Genomic DNA, 23,724 nt, shown 5'->3' on the forward strand with positions numbered 1-23,724 from the left:
AACTGCTTGAAGGCCACAGGAGAGGCTGGTGAGAGGAGAAGGGAACTGGATGGCTGACCTCAGAGGAGGAAAGGAGGCTTATTCTGTACTCGTAACCTTCAGCCACTTTTGAACAGTTTCAATTATCTTTTGAAAAATAAAAATATTTTAAAAAGTGAAAACAAACTACATCAATCTCCCAAGACCTCTCCTCCACTTTTACTGGCTGTGTGATTAAAAAAAATAAAATGAAATGAAACTTGCCTTTGAAATGATGGGAATCAAGCTGGCCACAATGGCATGTGCCTATAGGAGGATTTGTTTCTTTTTTCAGGAGTATTTCTTGAGCCCCACGAGTTTGAGGCCAGCTTGAACAACATAGTGAGACCCCATCTCAATAAGTAAATCCATCCATCAATCAGTCAATCAATCCTGGGTCAGAGGTAAAAGACACTAAGCTACAATTAGGGTAATCAGTTTTTTAGTTGCAAAACCTACTGATTATATAATTTTCTCAGTTCGCTACAAACTTCCTGTTTTTTCCAGAGTAAAATCTGTATCTATGAACTGCCCTTTTAGTTTTCCTTCCTTGTTCGACTGGCCTTGCTGTTCTACATGTGCTGTCAGAAGACAAAAATCACAACAAATTTAGTTTAAACTTTGAAGGAGCTTTTATTTGTGGCTGTAGAATCATGTAACACTTGTTCAGTGAAAGAATATTTAAACGGTTTGGCAGCCCTAGCACGGAAATACACTTGCCATCACGCAGAAGCTGGTATAAGAATCTGCTTTCTTCTGAGCCAGAAATTAAAGAGATTGGTAAAAATGTTACAAAAAAGAATGGATAGGGTGAGTATTGAACAGAGGAGACTGCTTATAGGTAGGAAGGGCTGAAGAAAGAAGAACAAAAAGTATATGGGTAGCTTTGAAATTCCTTTCTCTATGGACTTAAAGCAGAGGGATCTCCTTGTCATGATGGCTGAGGTAAACAAGACACCCTTTAAAGGCTTAGTTTTTGGAAACTCCTGGGTTTTTTTGTTTGTTTGTTTGTTTGTTTTTGGGGATTGAACTCATGACCTCACACTTGCCAGGCAGACGCTTAGCTAGGCAGACACTGAGCTAAGTCCCTGTCCCCAGAATTGTTTTTGTTTTTGCAGCATTGGCCTTTCTCAGAATCAGTTTAGGTTACTTAGTGCAAGTGATTCCATTCTGGCTTGGACTGATGGGATCTGGTGCGGGGGGGGGGGGGGTGTGCTGGGGCTGTGAGTCTGCCTCCCGTAAACCTCGCTCAACAGTGCTGGGTGAGTCTCGCCTTAGGTTCTTTGGGCTTGCTCTTCCTCCTTTCTTATGCTTTCCTCTTATATCCTGTGGCTCATTTTGTCATTATCTTCATAGCATTTACCCGCAACTTTTAATTGTTTTATTTATGTATGGTTTGAATCTCTTTTGTATCTCTGGCTAGTTCAGGGAAGGCAGGAGCCATGCCTGTCTTGTATACCATCAAATTCACAGGGCCTGGCACAGCAGCAGGACCTGATACTTGTTTCTTGAATAAACTGCAGTGTTAAGGTGCTCCCTTTTTATCTGTTGTACAACTCTGAAAGAAGTGATGACGATTTCGACTCCACCTCTGATAAAGCCCTATTTATCAGTTAATGATGCTTGCTTTGCTAGTCTTAATATATTTTGATTTTTAGGCTAAAAGCCACCATGTTGTTTTTAGTATAGTCCTGAATAGTCATTCAGCACTTCTCAGTTGCATCTTTCCTCATGTGTATGTTTTTTCCCTCCTCCTCTACACTTTTCTTTATTGTCTTTTCCCTCTCTCACTGCTCTGGCTCATATTCTAAAGATTTATTTTAGAAGTATCATTTTATTACTGTTTGCCTTTTTAGACAGAGAAACTAAGCTAACTAAATTTGCCAACGTCATCTAATGATTCATTTGTCATTTCGGGATTAACGTCTTCTAACCTTGGCTTCCGGGTAGATCATGTATCTTGCTATCATTCTGCTTAGCACACTCTTCAATTACACTGGCCACGTGTGAGTGAAACTTGTTACCCTTGTGCTGCTGTTCCACCATTGATACTTATTTTAATTTATGTTACCTGAATGGTAGTTAAAAGGTTGTGGGCTTACTAAAATTGATTATCAGGTTTATCAGATACTTAAGATAATAATTCTTTCATTTCTCCATAAAGGGCTCAGATCTTTGTATTTATAAAAGCTTTTTTTTTGAGATGAAATCTTGCAGTGTTATCTAGGCAGGTCTTGAATTTGTGGGCTCAAGCAGCCCTTTCACTTCAGCCTTGCAAAGTAGTCTGGACTATAGTTGTGTACTATCATGCATGGCTTATAAAAATATTGTTGCTGGGGATGGTGGTGTGTGCCTATAGTCACAGTACTCTGGGAGGCTGAGACAGGAAGATGAAAGTTTGAGTCCAGCCTGGGCAACTTAGTGAGATCTTTCTTAAAACAAAACAAAAAAATGTATATTTATATATACATATATATTTATATACATGTACATATTTATGTACATTTTTATATATACATATATCTGTGTGTATATATATATATATGGTTTGGGGATGTAACTGAGTATGAAGGTGTTAAAGATGCTAGGTGTTTTTTAGAATTACATTTCTGATATGTGAATTAGTTTAGGTTGTTCGTTCTGAAGTAGAAATACATATAATATTACCAAGAAGAAAAAAATAGCTGTTCCAGTTGGAATAATGTAATTAAAGAATATAGGGCAGCTTTATTAGGACATCATATAGTTCACCTCTTCATTGCCAGACAAAGTAACATTTAACATAGTATTTTCTGTACTTTTATGCATTTTACAGTTTATCTAATGCAGTGCTTTAAATAACAGTAGCACAGCAATGGAATAAATGACAACTGTATGGTTAAATGGTACACTGTTGAGAATAGATGCTTCATAGGCATATGCATCAGTGATCTCACGAGATTGGAACTGAATGTGCACAATTCCTATCCATTTGGAAGTGAAGAATCCCAGAGGCAGGAGCTTGGTTGCCATGCCTGTGGTAGAGATTGTTTTCAGTTCCACAATTCTGTTATCCCTTTCCGTTCCCAAACTCCTTTAAGGTTAGTTATGGCTCTGAAGTCCCATTTTGGCCAGTGGAATGTTAGAGATGCAGCCTGCCATCTCCAGGCCCTGGTTTTAAGAAGTACTTTGCCTGTGCTTTGTGATGCAGCAAATGGCAGAAAGCAGGAAGAGAAGAACCCGAACCCCAAGTCACCACTTGAAGAATAGCAGCCTGTAGAGAAATGATATCCAACTATTAGGTGGAGGAAAAGTAGTCTCTGCTGGGTTTTGTGGGCTTACGTACTTTGTGGTACTGTGTTACCTTAGTGTAGCCTATTTCAAAGAATTACACTGTCCACATTGTTTAGAAAGTCAGCAAAACACTTAAGTCTCCTGGAGTGTCACAAAAATTAAGCACATGATTTACTAGAACACACTGCTTAGTGCTGTGACAACCAGTCAAAAATTTTTAGAGCATCTCTGTGTTTTATAATCCATTATAGGCACAGATTTGCAGAATCACTAAGTGGCTAAAAACCAAAAATGTTTTTGTCTATACCATTAAATAATCAATTTTGCAATTGTATCATAAAGTAATCTGCTAAGTCAAATGGCAGATTGTCATTTAAAATTCACTTTTCCATGACAGTTCCACAGATATTCTCAGAGTTCCTTTGATTTTGCCTTTTTTTTCTCCTCAGGCATATTAAAATACAAGTATGTATTAACACAATGAGAAGACTTTAATTAAAGACATCAGTCTGCTATGTCAGTACTGAAAATTGCAAATTTCTTTGTTGATGCTGCTGAAGTTTTACTAGTGGAACCTTACACTTTATTCTTTTTGAGGATTTCCTAGTTTTAGTTCCAAGGTTCTTTTGGTCTTACATGCCATTGTTCACTTAGTCATATTTATTTTTTCCCAGAAAATTAATCATAATAATTATTATAATTATTCTTACATATGCATTTAATTCATTTAATGAAGTTTAGCCTGAAATTTGTTTGTTCAGTAATTAGAGCATATTGACAAGCCTTTGAATGCCTACGAATTGAATTTACAAAGAAACAAGAATAAATTACTTTTCTTCACTGTTCCCTCTCACTTTGTTATGAAACCATAGTGTAATATGCTTAATGAGTTTAATTTCCATTTTTTGATGGTGTACTGTCTTAATTTGGCTCTGCAACATGGGCCTGTGTGGGGGTAAAACTGATACAGGATTCACTGGAAGTCTTTTGTTGTTGTTTTAGGAATTGAACTTAGGAACTTGTACTTGCCAGGCAAACACTTACAGCACTGAGCTATATCCCTGGCCCTGGAAACCTGTCTCAAATAAACAGCTCTATATGATGTATGGTGTCTGGACTGCATTTAAATTATTTTGTTAAACTTGAATTCACTCATCCTGAGGGCTCAAACATGAGACAATGTTATTTTTTCTCACTCAGTTGTAGAAATTAATGTTAAAAGGAGATATTAAAAATTATTCTAACTTACAAATGCTGTAATTTAATGGAGACTGTCACAGTATGAAAAACCACTCACTTATTTGTGTGTTGCCCGTAGTCTTGAATTTAAGAAATATTTCCTCTTCTGAGACTTGAAGGAAATCTCAGTATTCATTATTTAAAAGAGAAGAAAGGCATGAATTATGCTTGGCCATTAAATAAGCATTAACTTAAAAGATAATAGAATAACCAATTTGTTTTGCATAATAAAATGATCATTACTACTATGGTAAGAGAGATTGAACTAGGTCAGAAGTGGTCCTTTTTATATTGCTCCAGAGCAGTAGAAGGATTAAAAATTGATGAATTATCTCCTAGAAACACTGATCTGGTAGAGAAATGTAATAAAATACCCTCTCTCCTGTGTCTCCCTAAGCTGCTCTGTGTTGTTTCATTTTGTGACCGTATTAGCATGACAACTTTCTGAAGCACTAGCAACTGTCTTCTGGCAAAGGTGAAGATTCACTAACCAGAAGGTTTTTTATTGAACGCACAGAGGCAGATGGTATAGAAAGGTAATGCTGAAATGTGAACTAAATAGAATTCTGTTTTGTGGGTTTTGTATATTTATGCTTTTATTTTGTTTTGTTTAGATCAATGATAAATAGGAGCAAAAAAAAAAAGTAAAAGAGCTTTTGGACTGGGAATGTAACTTGGTGGTAAATCACGTGCCTGCCATGTGTGAGGCCGTGAGTTCCATTTCTCGTACCATAAAAAAGAAAAGAAAAAAAGAGCTCTAAAGGTACCATAGAATGTCTTTCTTGGTAAAATTGTACAAAAAATACAGGACAGCTCTTTTGTATAAAATCTTCCAGCAACAAAAATGTCTAAGATTACCTCTTGGAAGACCCCTATTGGGAAAAATTACTTGTTAATATTTCTTCAACCTTCAGATACTTCTAAGTTTTTGCAGTATATATATATATATATATATATATGTACATATATTTTTAAAAGAGTATCTTAAAGCACATGTTTTTCTGTAACATTTAATGCTGGAAACTGGTGTTGCTTGGCAATACAGATAACCTGGCTTTAAGAGGCATTGGTAAGATATTGGAGTTTCTTATTTGTAAATGTCTAGAAATCTTGTTATTTCCTAAGTGTTGATGATTTAAATGAATGTTTTCAAATAGAAAGTTTTATTTCCTTACTCAGTGACCCGTTTTCTATTCTTTTTTCCACTGATGACCTTTCATTGTTGAATAATGAAACACATGAGAACATACACAGTTTCAGACTTTCCATTTATTTATTGCTGAGACAAACTGACTTCTCATTTAGTGATGGAAATGGAAACATGATTACTCAGGCGAAGTAACCATTCAGACAGTTTTTGCTTTTTACAAAGTCATGTATTTAAAGGGATCTACTGAGATCTGAGGCTTAGGAGGAAAATGTCCAACTACAGTTTGTAGTAATAGAATATCTGCGAATAAAATGCTTAAACTCTTTAGTCAGTTCTGTCCTTCCAGATTGGAGACTGGGATTGCAAAGTGAGTTTCAGAAGCAAAACTGACAAGCTTATGTCATTCTTAATGAAAATATTGAGGGCTGGCCTTTTTTTTTTTTTTTTTTTTTTTTGACACTGGGATCAAACTCATGACCACGTGCTTGTGAGGCAGGTGCTTATGCTGCTGAGCTAAATTGCCAGCCCAAGAGCTGATGTTTTACAGAAGTATAAGTTAGCTTCTGCCTCACTCTATTTGGGCTGCTGTAACAAAATACCTTAAACTGAGTAATTTATAAGCGATGCACATTTGCTCTTCATGGTTCTGGAGCCTGGCTGCTGATCATGGTAGCAGCAGATGCAGTGTCTAGTGGGAGCTTTCTGCCTCATAGATGGTGTCTTTTTGTTCTGTTCTCACATGGCAGACTTCTTCAAGACTCTTTGACAAGGGCACTAACCCCATTAGTGAGGGTTTGCCTTTGTGACTTGATGGTCCTAGCTTCCTGGGTGCTCTGTCTCCCGATTCCCATTGCTGGGGATTAAGTTTCAGCATGTGAATGTTTGGGTAAACAAACCTTCAGACTGTAATCGGCCCACGTGCATTCGATCTTCCCATCTCGTGGGACTGAGTGAGCCAAGTGCCTTGCTAACTGCAGTCTCATGGCCTCTTCATCATCTGCTTGGGGACACCTGTCTCCCACGACACAGACAAGGAGGAAATAGTGTTCAGCAAGCTGAAAGAAAACATAGACCTGGTTTTCATCTTTTTTCTTTTTGGTACTGGGGATTGGACTCACGACCTTGTGCTTAACTAGGCAGGCACTGTGCTGCTGAGCTAAATTCCCAGCCCCTAGACCTGGTTTTCTTTTCATTTTCTGCTCAATTTTTTTTTTTTTTTCTAGGGCTAGGGACTGAACCCAGGGCCTCACAACTATTGCCAGGTGAGTGCTGTATCCCTGAGCTACATCCCTGCCCTTGTATCTAATTTTGTTTAAAACAATCATGACCCAAGGTATGTATGGTCTGCTAAAATGCTTCACCAACTTTAAACTGCAAGTGCCTTAGAATGTTTTCTGTTGCTAAACGTAACACCTAAGACTGGGTAAGATATAAATAAAAATAGCTTATTTTGCTTTATAATTCTGGAGGATTGTTAGAATGGCTATTTGTAGTTAAGGACCTTTATGTTGTGGCAGCTCATGAGAGAAAATGAAAGAAGGGGGGGCACATAAGAAAACGAGAAGAGACGCTAAACACCTGATATTCCTACACCGTTCCCAAAAGAAGGACATTAATGTATTTACAAGGGCTCCAACCCTGTGACCAAAATTTCAACACATGACATTTTTGGAAACATACTAAAATTATAGCAGTCAGTAATAGACTTTTGAGAACTCAGTATATTTCTTCCAGTAAATATGTAGGTAGTTCAAACCCCCGCCCCTTCTGTGGTGGGTTTATTAGAAAACATTGTGATTCTCTGAAAAATAGAGAAGTACAGATAATAAAGAAGGTAAACCTTATACTCTTAACAAGTTAGACAGTTCAGTTTTGTATGGATAAAACAGTTTTGGTCCTACAGTTCCAAGATGAGGACACTGATAAACTACATCAGACCTTTTCCATGATGATTAAGACACCATGCTTTTTTTTTGTTTGTTAGTTTGCTTTTGGTACTTTGACCTTTGATATATTCCCTGCCATTGGAATACCAACTTATTACATAAAATATACACATATATTATCTCCTTTAATAATCAACAAGACATTTAAGCTTGTTTTATTGAGGGGAAGACCAGGTGCTGAGCTATATGAAATGACAGAGCCTGACTCCATAGTGGTAGAATCAGCCCTTGCACCAAGGTGCCCAATCCCCAGGACCAGTCTGCTGCACATTCCATGGAGTCATTCCTTTGACTTCCAAGGAAACGCTTGGCAAAACCTAAAAAGAAATGCTGATGGCCTCCTAGCTGCGCTGAGGGCCATTTCCAGGTAATACGCATTTTACTTGAGTAACGTTAGTAGTGTTTACTCATGGTAGATAGTTCACCAAAGCATGAGAACTGGTTTTGTGCCAGCAAGGTCATGAAACTGGGTTGTAAAATGAGAAAGGAGAAATGCAAAAGTATTTGGGACCTTAAAATTTAACTAGGTAGCGTAAGAACTTTGGAAAGTGTTTTGGAGAATCTCCTACTCTACTGAACTCTTCCTTTTGTGGATGGAACTTGCCTTCTGGGAAGCCGGCTGCAGGCTTTGCTCTCCTGCCCACATTGGTGGGCACTTGAGTAGCATTTTTTTTAGTACTAGGAATTGAACTCAGGACCTCATGCTTGACAGGCAGGCGCTTGGCCACTGAGCTGCATCCATGGCCCACTTCTGTATGTTTACTCCCACAATGCCCTGTGTGCAAACATCTGCTTCTGGTTTCCCCTTATGTGCAGTGGGTTTTAGTGAGCTCATGATGAAATAGTCAGCTCTAGAGACCTCAAGGGCAGATGATCCAATCTGTGCATGTCCAGGCTCTCCCCTTTCCTGCTTTTCAGAGAAGTCATGGAGGAGGCATAGTAAATGAATAGGGTTAAGATAGGGTATCAGGAAAGATGACACACACCATTCTTGTGTTTTTGTTTCAGAGAAAATTATATGGGTTGTCTTTGGGATTGCATTCTTTGTTGTTGTTGTTTTCTTTCTGAAACAGGGTCTTACTCTGTAATTCAGATTGGCCTTAAACTCACTATGTATGCCAGGGATGGCGGCACATGCCTGAAATCCCAGCACTTGGGAGGCTGAGGCAGGAGGATCGAGGCAAGTTCAAGACCAGCCTGGGCTACATGAAACCCGGTCTCAAAAAATCAAAAACCCAAACCAACGAAACACTATGTAGCCTAGGTTGGCCTTGAACTCATGGTGATTCTCCTGTCTCAGCCTCCTGAGGGCTGGGATTACAGCATGCACCACCATGCCCAGGTGGGATTACGTTCTTGAATAATAGTTCTTGGAGTGTTCTTAGAAATAATGTGTTTTCCTCTCTCCTATTCCCTATGATGTGCTAAAACAGTATCTCGTTGACAGCTTGAAGACACTCAATATCAGAGCATTCTAAATCAGAAAGTCAAACAATATTGGCTCCAAAACCTGACGACTGGAAACTTTGGGGAGGTCACTTAGTCCCTCCACATCTCTTTTCTCGCCTGCAAAAAATATGGCTCATAATACACATCTCCTATATTTGTAGACATTGAGAAATTGGCCCAGTGGGAAAATATGGGGGAAATTAACATGGTGCCTTTCACACAGTCAGGGCTCATTCAGTAATGAGGTTCTGTTCCCTCTTCATAGGCCATAAATGATGTTCGTTATGAGTAAGGCCAAGCAGCACAGCTCCTGGCAGCTGGTGAAGAATGTAGTAACTGCTGGAATGCTTGTCTCTGGAATTTGGGTCATCCCATTTTTGAAAACCCACGCCTGACCTTTCATTGGTGGGCGCCGAGAGATCCTCATTCCTGTATGGGAAATGGATGATGGTACCACAGTTCACATATCCCAGTATACTGGCGTCCGCAACCCTTGATAGTCTTTGAACACATGCCAGCTGTCAAGAGAATGAAAGGACAGTGGAACTTAGGACTGAAAAGTGCTGAGCCCTGGCATATATGTTAAAAAGTGAGGACATTTGTTACCCAAGGACAACTGCATATTGCTAAGTAATCGGAAGTTCCTGGTGAGCTGGTCCAGCAGAGAGCGAAAGCAATTTTTCTTATGTATGCTTTCCTGGCCAGCTTTCTAAAATCCTGTAGTAGTGCAGTTAGGGGGGGCAGACAGTCTTGTTAACCTTCTATTATGTAGCAGAGGAACAGAAATAGCTTTTCATGTTCTACCTAGTTAAAAGTTTATAGAGAAAGCAGCCATTATGATGGGGAGAACCTGAGTCTGATTTTGGAGCTGGTTTTAAGACTAAAATTTCAGAGAAAGGTGGAGGCTGCTTTATTACCATCCCTTGCAAACAAAGTAGCGCTCCCTTAAAAAGCTAAATATAGTTTCTGAGTGAATAAAGTATGCAACGCTGGGTCCTGTGACCTTATGCTCTGGAGTTCCTATCGAATTAATAATAACAAGAACAATGACAAATGACAAAACATTTGTAGAGGAACAGATTCAAGGCAGACCACCCGCCATGCCCTTGTGAAACTGCCTGTTTTAGCATCTGCAGCTAACAGCAGAAGGGAGAAACTTCTGCACCTCTGAAGATTTGCTTCAACTGCGTAGAGTGCCAGGCTCCTGCACAGCAGGGATGCTCTTTCCTACTTCACAGGGCTCCTGCTCTGTACCTCTTACTCCAAAACTCAGAGACTCAACGGAGAAGGGGATTCACATCAGAGAAAGTATTGTTTTTGAGATGTAATTAGGGTTAGTGTTGGGAACAAGGAGAAGAAGGTCTTAGAAATAAGATGACTTTTTAAAAAATACTGGGGGCTGAATTTTTGAAAAAAAAGTTTAAATTTTATTTAAAGAAAGAAAGAAAAGAAAATTAAAAGACAAAAAATGTAGAATATAGAATTCAAAAATTAAAATTAACATCATAAAATCGTTAGTTGATACATTACATATTGTCATCTTAACAATAGTTGTTAAAGTTATAAAAATCAAAGCATAAAAAGTAGCTAGACACTCAAACATTGACAGTGTAATCTCTTCTGTTCAATGATCTACAGAAATTTAGTAATATATCTTTTTTTTTTATCAGTACCAGAGATCGAACTCATGACCACACACTTGCAAGGCAGGTGCTTATGCCGCTGAGCTAAATCCCCAGCCCCGAAATTTAGTAATATGGTCATCTATTTTACACACTATACATACTGTTATATCCATTAGAGCACTTTCCTTCCCTTTCACTTTTACAATATCTATTATGTTGGGTTATCTATTTTTGGATCCCATTATTCTGTCAGTTCTTATTATTTTTTACATAAGAGAGACAATGTGATTTTTTTTTTTTTTTGAGACAGGATCTCACTATGAGTTCAGGCTGGCCTTGGGCTCACTTTGTAGCCCAGGCTGGTCTCGAACTTGCAATGGTCCTCCTGCCTCAGCCTCCCGAGTGCTGGGATTACAGGCATGAGCCACCACGCCTGGTGACAATTTGATATTTACTAATGTGAGTCTTGTTTATTTCACTAATGAGGATATTTTCAAGTTGCCTACATTTATTTATAAAGGCCTCAAGATCATCCTTTTTATAGCTGAATAGTATTCCACTGTATAAAAATACCACATTTTTTCATCCATTCTGTGGCTGATGGACATTTTGGTTGTTTCCAAAATTTAGCTATCACAAATTGTGCTGCTATGAACATGGGTGCACATATATCATATCACTGTGACATGACCTTTTCAATTGTTCTGAGAAAATACCCAGGAGAGGAATAGCTGGATTAAATGGAACTTCCATTCCTAGTTTTTTAAGAATCTCCATACTGATTTCCGTAGTGGCTGCATCAGTTTACACTCCCACCAACTGTGGAGCAGTGTTCCTTTTCCCCCACAGCCTCGACAACACTTATTCTCAGTTGTTTCCTTGATGGCAGCCATTCTCTCCGGGGTGAGATGAAATCTCAATGCTGTTTTAATTTGCATTTCTCAAATGACCAATGATGACGAACATTTCTTCATGTAATTATTTGCCATTTGTATATCTTCATCTGAGAACTGTAAGTTCATCTCAGATTCCCCTTTTTTGAGAGAGTCTTTGAATTTGGGGGCTTGATGTTTTTTAATTCTTTATATTTTCTGGATATAAGTCTTTTGTCTGAGGGATTGTTGGCTAAAATTCTTTCCCATTCTGTGGGTTTTATTTTCATTTTGTTGGTGATTTCTTTTGAAGTGAAAAACTTTTTTTTAGTAATATGAGATCCCAGTTGTTGATTCTTTGAAGTATTTCCCATGTGGTTTGCGTTTTATTCATGTATTCTCTCCCTACCCCTACATCTCCAAGATTTTTACCTACCTTGTCCTCCAGTAGATTTAGTGTTTCTGTTTTAATATTTAGATCCTTGATCCATTTTGATTTTAGTTTTGTACATGGTGATATGCATGGGTCTAGTTTCAGTCTTTGGCATGTGGAAAGCCAGTTTTTCCAACACCATTTGTTAAAGAGGCTATCTTTTTTCCAGTGAACATGTTTAGCCCCTTTGTCAAATATAAGGTGGCTGAGTGTTTTTGTAGTAGTGTTTGCATCTTCTAATCTGTTCTGTTGATCCTCAGATCTATTTCTTTGTCAGTACCATGCTGATTTTATTACTGTGGTTTTGTAGTATAGTTTCAAGTCCAGAATTGAGATGCGTTCTGTCTTGCCTTTGTTGCCCAGAATTGCTTTTGCTATTCTAGGTTTCTTATGTTTCCAGATGAATTTTAGGAATATTTTCTCTAGATATGTAAAGTAAGTTAATGGTATTTTATTGGGATTGCACTGAATCTGTATAACAGTTTTGGGAGTATGGCCATTTTCACAATGTTGGTTCTTCTTAACCAAGAGCAAGGAATATCCTTCCATTTCCTAATATCCTCTTCAATATTCTTTTTTAGAGTAGTATGATTTTCAGCATATAGGTCTTTTACATTTTTGGTTAGGTTAATTCCTAGGTATTTCATTTTTTTAGATGCTATTGTGAAAGGCAATATTTCCATAATTTCTCTCTCATGGGGTTTTTTTTTTTTTGTGTGTACAGGAATGCTAGTGATTTTTGAATGTTGACCTTATATCTATAAAGCTGTGCTGCTGAATTTGTTTATTACTTCTGGTAGTCTTTAATGGAGTTTTTGAGGTCTTCTATGTAGAGTATCATGTCATCTGCAAATAATGATAATTTAACTTCTTCTTTTCCTATTTTGTTCCTTCTGTTTCTCCCTCTTGTCTGATTGCTCTGGCTGATATTTCCAGAACTATATTGAATACGAGTGTTGATAGTGGACATCCCTGTCTTGTTCCTAATTTGAGAGTGAAGGCTTTCGTTTTTGTCCATTTAGTATAATGTTGGTTGTTGGTTTGTCATAGATGGCCTTTTTGGGACTGAGGTACATGCCATCTATTCTGAATTTCTGTAGAGTTTTTATCATAAGAAGGCATTGGACTTTGTCAAAAGCTTTTTCTGCATCTATTGAGATGATCATGTGATTTTTATTTTTGGCTCTGTTGATGTGGTGTATTACATTTATTGATTTGCATATGTTGAACCATCCCTGCATTCCTGGAATAAATCCCACTTCGTCGTGGTGTATAATCTTCTTGATGATTTGCTGCATTCTATTTGCCAATATTTTAGTGAGAATCTTTGCATTAATGTTCATTAGTGAGATTGGTCTATAGTTCTCCTTTTTGGTTTCTCTGGTTTTGGTATCAGAGTGATGCTTGCCTCCAAGAATGAGTTAGGGAGACTTTTTTCCCTTTCAATTTCATTGAAGAGTTTAAGGAGTATTGGCGTTAAATCTTCTCTAAATTTCTTATAGAATTCAGCCAGGAATCCATCAGGATCTTGGCTTTTCTTTGTTGGTAAGTTTTTAATCATGTTTTCAATTTTAGTAGCTGATATTTGATTATTCAAAATTGCTATATCTTCTTGATTGAGCTTTGGAAGTTCATATGTTCCTAGAAATCTGTCCATTTCCTCTGTGCTTTCCAACCTATGTTAGTAGAGATTTTCAAAGTAGGTGTTCATGATCTTTTGAATTTCCATGGGATCTGTAGTGATTTCCTTCTCTTTAGTCCTTATTGCGTGGATTTGAGTTGCTTCTTTCTTTCTCTTGATAAGATTGGCAAGGGGCTTATCAATTTTGTTTATTCTCTCAAAAAACCATCTCTTTGAGGCATTCTTTTTTTTTTATCAGTACCGGTGATCAAACTCATGATTGCCTGCTTGCAAGGCAGGTGCTTATGCCGCTGAGCTAAAACCCCAGCCCCTGAGTCATTAATTCTTTGTGCTTATTTTTAGTTTCAATTGCATTAATTTCTGCTCTAATCTTTATAATTTCCTGTCTTCTATGAGCTTTGGGTTTGACTTGCTATTCCTTTTTTAGAAGCTTGAGATGTAGCATTAGGTTATGTATTTGTGCTTGTTCCGTTTTCTTGATGTGACTATTTATTGCTATATATTTCCCTTTTAGGACTGCTTTCATTGTGTCCCATAGGTTATGGTATGTTGTATCTGCATTTTCATTGTATTGAAGGTATTGTTTAATTTCTTCTTTAATTTCATCTGTAACCCACTAGTTATTCAGAAGGGTTGTTATGTAATTTCCATGCACATATGCAGGTTTTGCAGTGTTTTTGCCATTGGTTTCCAATTTTAGTGCACTATGATCAGATATTATGCATGGGATAATTTCACTCCCTTTGCATTTAGTTAAGAATGCTTTATGGGTAAACATATGGTTTATTTTTGAGAATGTCCCATGCGCAGTTGAGAAGAATGTATATTCTGATGTGGTTGGGTGGAGCACTCTGTAAACACCCACTAAGTCCATTCTCTCACAGGTATGACTCATTTCTGTTATTTCTTTGCTGACTTTTTGTCTAGTTGATCTAACTCTTTGTGACAGTGGGGTGTTAAGGTCTCCTTTTACAGTTGTGTTCTTGTGTATTTGGTTTTCATGTCTATTAGGATTGTCTTATATAGTTGGGTGCTCCTGTATCTGGTACATATATATTTATAATTATTAGTTCTTACTCTTGTAGTTTTCCACTTACAAGTATGCAGTGGCATTCTTTATCTCTTTTAGTCATTTTAGGTTTTAAGTTCACTTTGTCTGCAAACAGAATAGCTACTCCTGCATTTTTCTGGGCCCCTGTTGCATGGAATACTGTTTTCCATCCTTTGACTTTTAATCTATGAGTTTCTTTTTGAGTCAGATGTGTTTCTTGTATACAGCCTATTGTGGGGTCCTGTTTCTTTTGATATGTGAATTGAGAATTTACATTTATGGATATCACTGATGTGTACTGGCTTGACTTTGCCATGTTGTGTTCCCGTTGCTGGTTTCCCACTTTTCTTCCTTGTTTAATTTCTTGTCCAGCCTGGTGGTTTCTTTCTGTTGTTGTTCTGGGGATTGTGGTCATTTTTAAAAATCTCTATCTAGTATGTCTTTTAACACTCTTTCTAAGGTTGATTTGGTGGACATGAATTTCTTCAGCTGTTCTTTGTCATGGAAGTATCTTGTTTCTGCATTAAATTTGAAAGACAGTTTTCCTGGGTACATCAGTCTGGGTTGAAAATTGTTTTCTATTAGGACTTGAAATACTTCATTCTAAGCTCATCTTAACCTGAAGGTTTGTGCTGAAAAATCTGCTGTGATTCTAATGGGCTTTCCTTGATAGGTGAGTTGTATCTTTTCTCTAACAGCTTTTAGTATTCTGTTTTTATGCTGTATGTCTGGGAAAATGGGAATTTACCAAGAGCTTTTCTGGGTCAATCTTGTCATCAAGTTTCAAGACATACAGAACCCGATCCTTGATTACTTCTAATGTCAAAGGAGGTGCATTGCTCTAGTGGGGGCAAAACTGTGGAACCCTCCCTGGAACCTGTGCGAGGTTGCCCCGAGCATTGTCTCGGGACCAAAGCTGAGGGCAGGCAGCATAAAGACGGTAAGAACAAGAGCCACCATGGTTACACTGACTCAGGATGTACAGCTACACGCCCAGGTTTCCCTGGGGATTGAATTCTGTGCCTGTTGATCTTTTTGAATGTCTGAAAGTAGACTTCTAATGCTTCAGGCAGCAGAAGGGCCCGTGTTTAAAGTGGTCCTTGGGCTAGGGAGTGAGACATTCACCTGGTGAAAGGGGTCATTAAAGGTAGTTTTAAATATGTGAAGCAAAACTGATACAATGCTAGTTACTGGGCAGTGCTTCTCCATGCAGGTTCTCATTCAAGTGGGACCTGAGCCTTTGTAAGAATGTGGTATTGTAGGGTGCCTTAGAAAAAGATACCTTAAGTAGACAGAAGCCTTGGAAAATGAGAGGATTTTCTTAGGGGTTGATTTTTGCCTACCCCAGAGACAGTTTACCTTGGTAAACTGTGTCCTGAGGTGCATTGTATTTCTGAGGGTATGACTTAGTGGATATGGTGAATACTGTATCCTCTTGACTTCTGCCTACCTTATCTAGAGCCTGACTCTTTGTTTGGTGTATTACTCAGCTTTTGGTTGATATGACATAATATCTGAGAATAACATAAAGGATGAAATGTTTATTTAATCTCCAGCTCCAGGGGTTTCAGTCCATGGTAACTTGGCTTCCTTATTTCTGGGCTTGTGCAAGGCAGAATCATCGTGCAAGGCACGCAGTAGACAGAGCTTCTTCATAGTTTCCTGGGAGGATGGAGCGGGAGGGGCAGAGAGGAGAGGAGAATGGAGGAGAAGAGATGGTAGTTCTGGTGGGGGTCCCTCTTCTGCTTTTCTCTATTCAGATCCCTCCCTGGGTGGTTGGGACAGTGCTGCCCATGCTGAGGGCTGGTCTTCCCCCTTACTTTGATGCCTCACACACCACTAATCATTTTTGGATAGACTTTTTCGGAGACACCCTGAAGTGTGCTTGACTAATTTCCTAGGTGTTTCTCAAGCCAATCAAATTGACAGTCAAGATTAACCATGAACTTTGATTGGTTTTGGTTTTAAAGTAGGCAGAGATGGAGCATTAAGTTATCACTGTATAATTGAGGTCAAATCATAATCTAAGTATTTTTTGTTGGGTAACATTTTAGTTGAGAAATTTAATCATTTAAAAAAATCTGTAACAAAAGCTTTTACGGTTTTCAGATTGTCTTTGATAATTAAACTTTCAATGAGATATATCTAAATAAACAGTTAAGCTGAAGAGACTTGGTATAAATGTTAAAGATGGGAATCAATTAAGAATATGGTGTGATACTTCTGAAAATGTTGTGACTCTACCTGGGTGTAGCAAAATTGGATGTTGAAATTGCTAGTTTAATGCTGGAATCTATGGATGGCCTTTAGAAATTCTGTGAGTGCCCTAGTATTGAAAGCAAGATTGTGTGTGTGTGTGTGTGTGTGTGTGTGTGTGTGTGTGTTATGTGTATGTATTCTTTTGATTTTTTGGGGGGGTATTGGTAGATTTCATTAGATTGTTCAAAATTTTCTGTCTTTTGGAAAGGTTGAGAACCACAAACACTTGAACATGTTCACCATATTGAATTAAATCTTTAAAAATTGACAAAAAAGTGAAGTTCCCTGTAATCCACTTCCCTTTCTATGCTAAAAGGCTTAGAATGTGAGGTACAGAATACACAACTTACTTTATTTAGAATTTTAAATCCTAGTACAATGGTCACAAAATTATTTCACAAAATAAAAGTTCAACAGAAGGAAACACTTTACCTTAGAGAATGGAGTGATTTAAAGAATTCAAATGAAAAATATCCTGAGAACTGATGGAGAGGATATGGAAGAAAAGACTGTTGAATGGCAACTGAGGTGTAGTGGGTGGAAAAATGTCACTGGGTGCCACTGGGGGGCGCAATGGTACAGGAGTAAGAAGAAGCCAGCCTCTTGCTACCTCAGCTTCTGTCTCCCTAAGACATGGACAGGTCAGTGAGTCTTGTTCAGGGTCAGTTTTCTTATCTGCATAGCAGAGATATTGTTTTACTCAGTCTGTTTTTATAAGACTACTATACACAGCAAAGTACTTTTAAAAAGTGCACGGAGGCCATTACAGTAAATGGGTTGATAAAGATTGCCGAGATATATTACTAAATATAAAGGGTGAGTTGTAGAGGTGTAGCTGTAGCATGCTGGGTTTCGTATATGAATTTTTTCAAACATGTGTATGTGGAATATTCATTTTAACTAGAAAAATAAATAACTGTGATTATCTCAAGAGAGCAGAACTAAGAGTGGGAAGCGAAGTATCTACTTTTCATTTTATTACTTCTATTAAAATATTAACAGGATATCTGGGCAATGGTGTTATGGGATGTTTTTATTTTCTCTGTTATTTTTTCTTTAAAAATAAAGATGATTTAAAAATAATAATGAAAGACTCCAGGGGAAGGGCACTGCGTAATTACTATGGTATTATTATCATCATTATCATTATTGGTGGTGGATACTGGGGATTGAACCTGGGCTGCTTTCACACTGAGCTATATCCCCAGCCCTTTTTTATTTTTTATTTTGAGAAAATCTCAGCAAGTCACTAAGTTCCTTGGGCTGGGCTCAAATTAGTGACCATCTGGCTGCCGCCCCACAGAGTGCGGGTTGTAGGCATGTGTCACCACGTCCAGCTTGGAGTTATTATTAGTGAAGAATGATCCTGACTGGCTCAGGGCCTGATCCAGGAAGGAAGACATTTTCAGGAGTGTTCCCCAGAAGGTGGAGAAATAATCCAGACTCATGAGTTGCCTGGTGCAAGCCCAGTGATGGTTTTCTCTCCTAAAAATTCTGTGTCCCTGGCAGTGTCACCGTGAGATGGTGCTGCTAGTTGTGTTTGCAGGGAACTGCATGGTGTCCAACTGCAGGTTGGATCTGGTAACTACCCTCTCTCCCAGTGGTTTCCCCTATGTACAGGCTCGCTCTGTTACGTGCAAGCCCTGCCTAGTTTCTGCCACTTTCAGTAAATCTGTGGATGCCACAGTCTTTTCTAGCTATTGAACTGTTTCTTGGCTTCCTTTTACCAGATCATCTAGAGAGAGGTCTGTTTTTGCTCTCTCCAGAGCTGCTCCTTTCATTCTAACTTTCAATGTGTTTTTTCCTAGTGAGTTTTAAACTGATATAAAAGTAGGGACATTAATCAGGCGTTGTGGCATACGCCTGTAATACAGTACCTCGGGGGCTGAGGCAGGAGGATTGCTGCAATTTCAAAGCCAGCCTGGGTTACAAAGTGAGTTCAAAGTCAGTGGACAACACAAAATGAGACCCTGTCCCCCCCCCAAAAAAAAACAACAATAACAACAACAACAAAACCTAACCAACCAACCAAAAAAGAATAACAACAACAAAAAGTAGGGACAATAGCATAATGAACTTTTGTATACTGCGTGTCCAAGTTTAACAGTTGTCCACCACAGTCATATTTTCTTCATCTATATTCTTATCCACTTCTCCTTTTCCATATGTTAGACATTTCATATACTACATCATTTCATTTGTAAATATGTTATATTGTTAAAAGATAAGGACTTAAAACTATAACCCATATCTTTTTTTTCAGAACAGAACAATTTAAGCAACATAGTGTTTCACCACAAAACAACATGACATAACAGTAGTTATAGTGTCTCTTTCCTTGAAATATTTGAGTCTACCTTCATACACTATAGTATCAAACATACAAGACAGTGTAAAACCAATCAAGAGAATGAAAGTATTACAGGGTATTCAGAACCAGCTAACAGAAAACAAACAATGGCTACTATATTATCTCCTTGTCCATAAAAAGTTTTGTTTATACTATCACATCTAATAAAATCCAATAAGATAGGGGCTGGGGGTTTAGCTCAGTGGCATAAGCGCCTGCCTTGCAAGCAGGCAGTCGTGAGTTCGATCCCTGGTACCGATAAAAACGAAAAAGACAAAAAAAAAAAAATCCAATAAGATACAACATGATAAAACTGATGGAGACAGAAGAACAAAAGCGTGGTGGGACTTCAAAACAAGATGATATTAAATCAGCACTAGCTATTATAATGTCTTGTTTTCTTCAAAATAGCTTATAACCCATATCTTAAAAGTCATTATTTCTCCATATAATTAAACATCCAGCCAGTACTGAGGAAAATTCTAATTGTCCCATTTATGTTGTTACTTTTTACATTCTATTTGAAATAGGATTCAACTGTGATCTGGTAATTACATTTGTTTCCTCTTGTCTTTCTCCCCCATTTGTAATTATTCATTTGTTGAAAGAATCATGATTATTTGCCTTTTATGGTTTTTCACAGTCTCAATTTTGTGGCTTTGTAACCCTGTGGAGCATAGTAACTCTGACCTCTGAATTTCCTAAAAATTGGTTGCTGAATCTAGAGGTTTGATCAGGGTGACTTTGGGAGGTATGAGGCCGAAACTACTTCTGAGGTGGTAAAATGTTTTTTTTGAGTTAGTAAAAGCCTTACAGGGCTGGGGATTTAGCTCAGTGGCATAAGCACCTGCATTGCAAGCAGGCAGTCATGAGTTCGATCCCTGGTACCGATAAAAATGAAAAAGACAAAAAAAAAAAAAAAAGCCTTACAAAGTCTTTTAAGGTATGTACTATTATGTGTTGATAGTCCCTATGTGAATTAATTTTTCAGATGCTCTAAAAATGGTAGTATTCTAATTTTATGACTTTTTTCATTGACTAGCAGGAATAAAACCTAAGGCAGAAATTTACCTTCATATACTCCTTGAGTACTTAGCGGTGCCATTTGCACAGGAAAGGCAGGATACAGTTTTTCCTTTGCTTACTAGTTTAAAGATGATGAGTTGTCTACCTAGCATCTTCCAAATTAATTTTAGCCTCTTCTTTGTGATTTCTAAGTATCGTCATGAATGTCTCTGTTTAAGCATGTTAGCTGTGTCTCAGCTCGTTACAGCTGTTGTCCGAGTTGATGCTCTAGCGTTAGCCTTCTGATTCTTGCTTGAACTCGCTCCGCTGATCCCACCGTGCTTGTCAAACCCATTGACCTCTGCATTGCTAACTCCAGTAGTCGAGCCTGAGTCCATATATATATATAATTTAATATCCAGCACACCAGATGAGAGTCCTTATATTTTTAGTCTAAAAATTGAGATATAATCCATATATCTAATATTCACTCTTTAAAAACTAGTTTAGTATCTTTTTATTTGTTCATAAAATCCCACACTCATCACTACTTTATGATACCAAAATATTCTTATCAGCCTCAAAAGAAACCCATGGCCATAGACAGTACTCCTCAGTTCTTCCTGCCCCCTAGTTCCTGACTACTGGTTTGTTTCCCATCTCTATGGACTTGGCTGCTACAATATGAATGTGAGTCCTAAATCCTCATTTTGACCACTGAGAAATACTTGATGTGGCTGATCCTTCTTTCTTCACCTGACTTCTGGAGCACCTTCTCTCTTAGGCCCTCCTACTCACTGACTACGCTTTCAGTCTTCTCCACGCACCTTCTTATCTACTTGTCTTATGTTGGTGAACTCCTAGGCTGAGAAATCTTTTTTCACACTCACTTCCCACAATGCCATGGGTTTAAATCCCATATCCGTGCTATCAAGCGCTAAACTGACACCACTAGCAAGGACTTTTCTCTGAATTCCAGAGCTATCTATTTATCTCTTCTTGGATGTCTAGTACTCATTACAAAATCAGCATGCCTGAAATTGAACTCTTGAGTCACCATATCTTCCTTCCCTCCAAATTACTCCTCCTACAGCATTTCCTCTAATTAATCAGCCCAAAACTCACAGTCATGCTTTACTTTTGCATTTTCTTCGCCCCTCCCCACATTGCATCTATCAGGGCATCTATTTGTTCTTTCCTTGAAAATCTGTCCAGAATTCAGCTCCTTCTTGTTACTTTCTCTGCTACTGCCCATCATGTTGAAGCTGCCATCATGTCTTGATAGGATAATTATAATAAAATCTAGGTTGGTGTCCCTGCTACCACCTCCACAAAATATTCTCAGCAGAATGAGGTATCGTTTTAAAGCACAAACCACATCATGTATGTCTCTTTTGTGTTCAAAAGGACACAAAACATGTAAGCAACAGTCCCCCTATTTATAAGCATGCAAGCTCCATTTGTATAAGCCATGTTCAGTGGGCCTAAATGTTGTTCAGGGTAAAAGTCTAAGCCTTCCAGTGTCCTGCAGCCCTACGTGTTGTGCCCTAGCTAACCTCATCACACCCACCTCTTGCTCTCCACGTTGGTCTCCCTCAGTCACCTACACTGGCCTCCATGATAACCCTCGCATAGAACACCAGAGTTCTCACCGCAAGGCCTTTGTGTTTACTCTTATTTCTGCCTAGGGTGCCCTTCCAGATGTTTCACGTACTCATTTTTCATTTTTGTGTTTGCATGTCACCTAATCATAGCAGACTACTCTGACTACCCTATTGATGATACCAACTTCCACGCGACACCTCCTCACATTCCCTATGTCACTTTCACTGCTTTTTGTGTTTCCAAAATGCCGCTGACTCCTACAAACCCACCTAAGTAGATGCATTTACACATGCACACACACACTTACACAGGCACACACATGCACACACATACTTACATAGGCATACGCACATGAATACATATGCCTATTCGTTTGCCTGGCTTTCCCCTAAGTTACAATGTAAGCTACATGAGGATAGGAGCTCTATTCCTATTTTACTCTATTTCCGCAGTTTCTATGACAGCGGCACATCGCAGGGTGTCAATTTATATTCACCAAAGGAGACGATGATCAGTTTACATAGTTCTTCCCCTCCCTGGAGACAACTAATGGGAGAAAAAATTTAAGCATTGTTTGGGTTGCCTTCTACTTGATGTGAGCTGGCTGGCTGTACCAGCTGTGAAATGATGGGAGCTTTCTGTTCTCTTCCAAATCTTAGGCTGGTCAGAGGGACAAATCTTAGGCTGGTCAGAGGGACAAATCTTAGGCTGGTCAGAATGGACACAGTTCCGCCAAGCTATGGCTCAGTGATACCTAAGAGACATTTAGTCTGTTTCCCCTTTGGTCTCCCATAGTGTCCTTGAGGAGTCAAGGTTTATCCCATCTGTGAGACTGGCCCAGAGCTGCCTTTCTTTTCTGATGTGTGGATGTTTGTCTTTTTTTTTTGGTGTCGGAATCAAACTCAGGAGCGTCTGTTTGCCAGACAGGTGCTGGTACTGCTGAGCTATATCCACAGCCGCGCTTGTCTTTTGAGTTGTGATACCAAACAAGGAACAGAAGATTTGGGGGTGGGGTAGGGATTACTTCCAAAAAGTCAAATGTGATAGAAGCGCTATCACAAAGATTAGCAAATAAAGGGGCTGGGGGTTTAGCTCAGCGGCTTAAGTGCCTGCTTGGCAAATGTGAGGTCATGAGTTCGATCCCCAGCACCAAAACAAAACAAAACAAAACAAAAACAAAGATTGGCAAATACAAATATCTTAAAATGAGTTGGAATAATGCTGCTTGCTACGGAATTCAACAGGGATTTGAAATTATAGTCCCAAACAATCTGGTTTTCAGCACTGGAAGGATATTCTCCCTCCTGTGCACCTCTTTCATTTCCTTCCTCTCCTCCTCTCCCTATCTTCCTTTGCTTTGCTTTCTTTTCCTCCCTCTTTCCCTCCTCTATCCCTCCCTCCTTCCTTCCTTCCTTTTTTTTTTTTTTTTTGGTCTTTTTTGTTTTTATCGAACTGATCATTGTCTCCTTTGGTGAATATAAATTGACACCCTGCGATGTGCCGCTGTCATAGAAACTGCGGAAATAGAGTAAAATAGGAATAGAGCTCCTATTCTCATGTAGCTTACATTGTAACTTAGGGGAAAGCCAGGCAAACAAACAGGCATATGTATTCATGTGTGTATGCCTGTGTAAGTATGTGTGTGCATGTGTGTGCCTGTGTATGTGTGTGTGTGCATGTGTAAATGCATCTACTTAGGTGGGTTTGTAGGAGTCAGAGGCATTTTGGAAGGGATCGAACTCACAACTGCCTGCTTGCAACCTAGGCGCTTATGCCGCTGAGCTAAATCCCCAGCCGCTCCTTTTGT

The sequence above is a fragment of the Cavia porcellus genome, unplaced genomic scaffold (genome assembly GCF_034190915.1).
Source record: "Cavia porcellus strain 051 isolate PalLab524CR breed Dunkin Hartley unplaced genomic scaffold, mCavPor4.1 scaffold_10, whole genome shotgun sequence".
NCBI classification, from domain to species: Eukaryota; Metazoa; Chordata; class Mammalia; order Rodentia; family Caviidae; genus Cavia; species Cavia porcellus.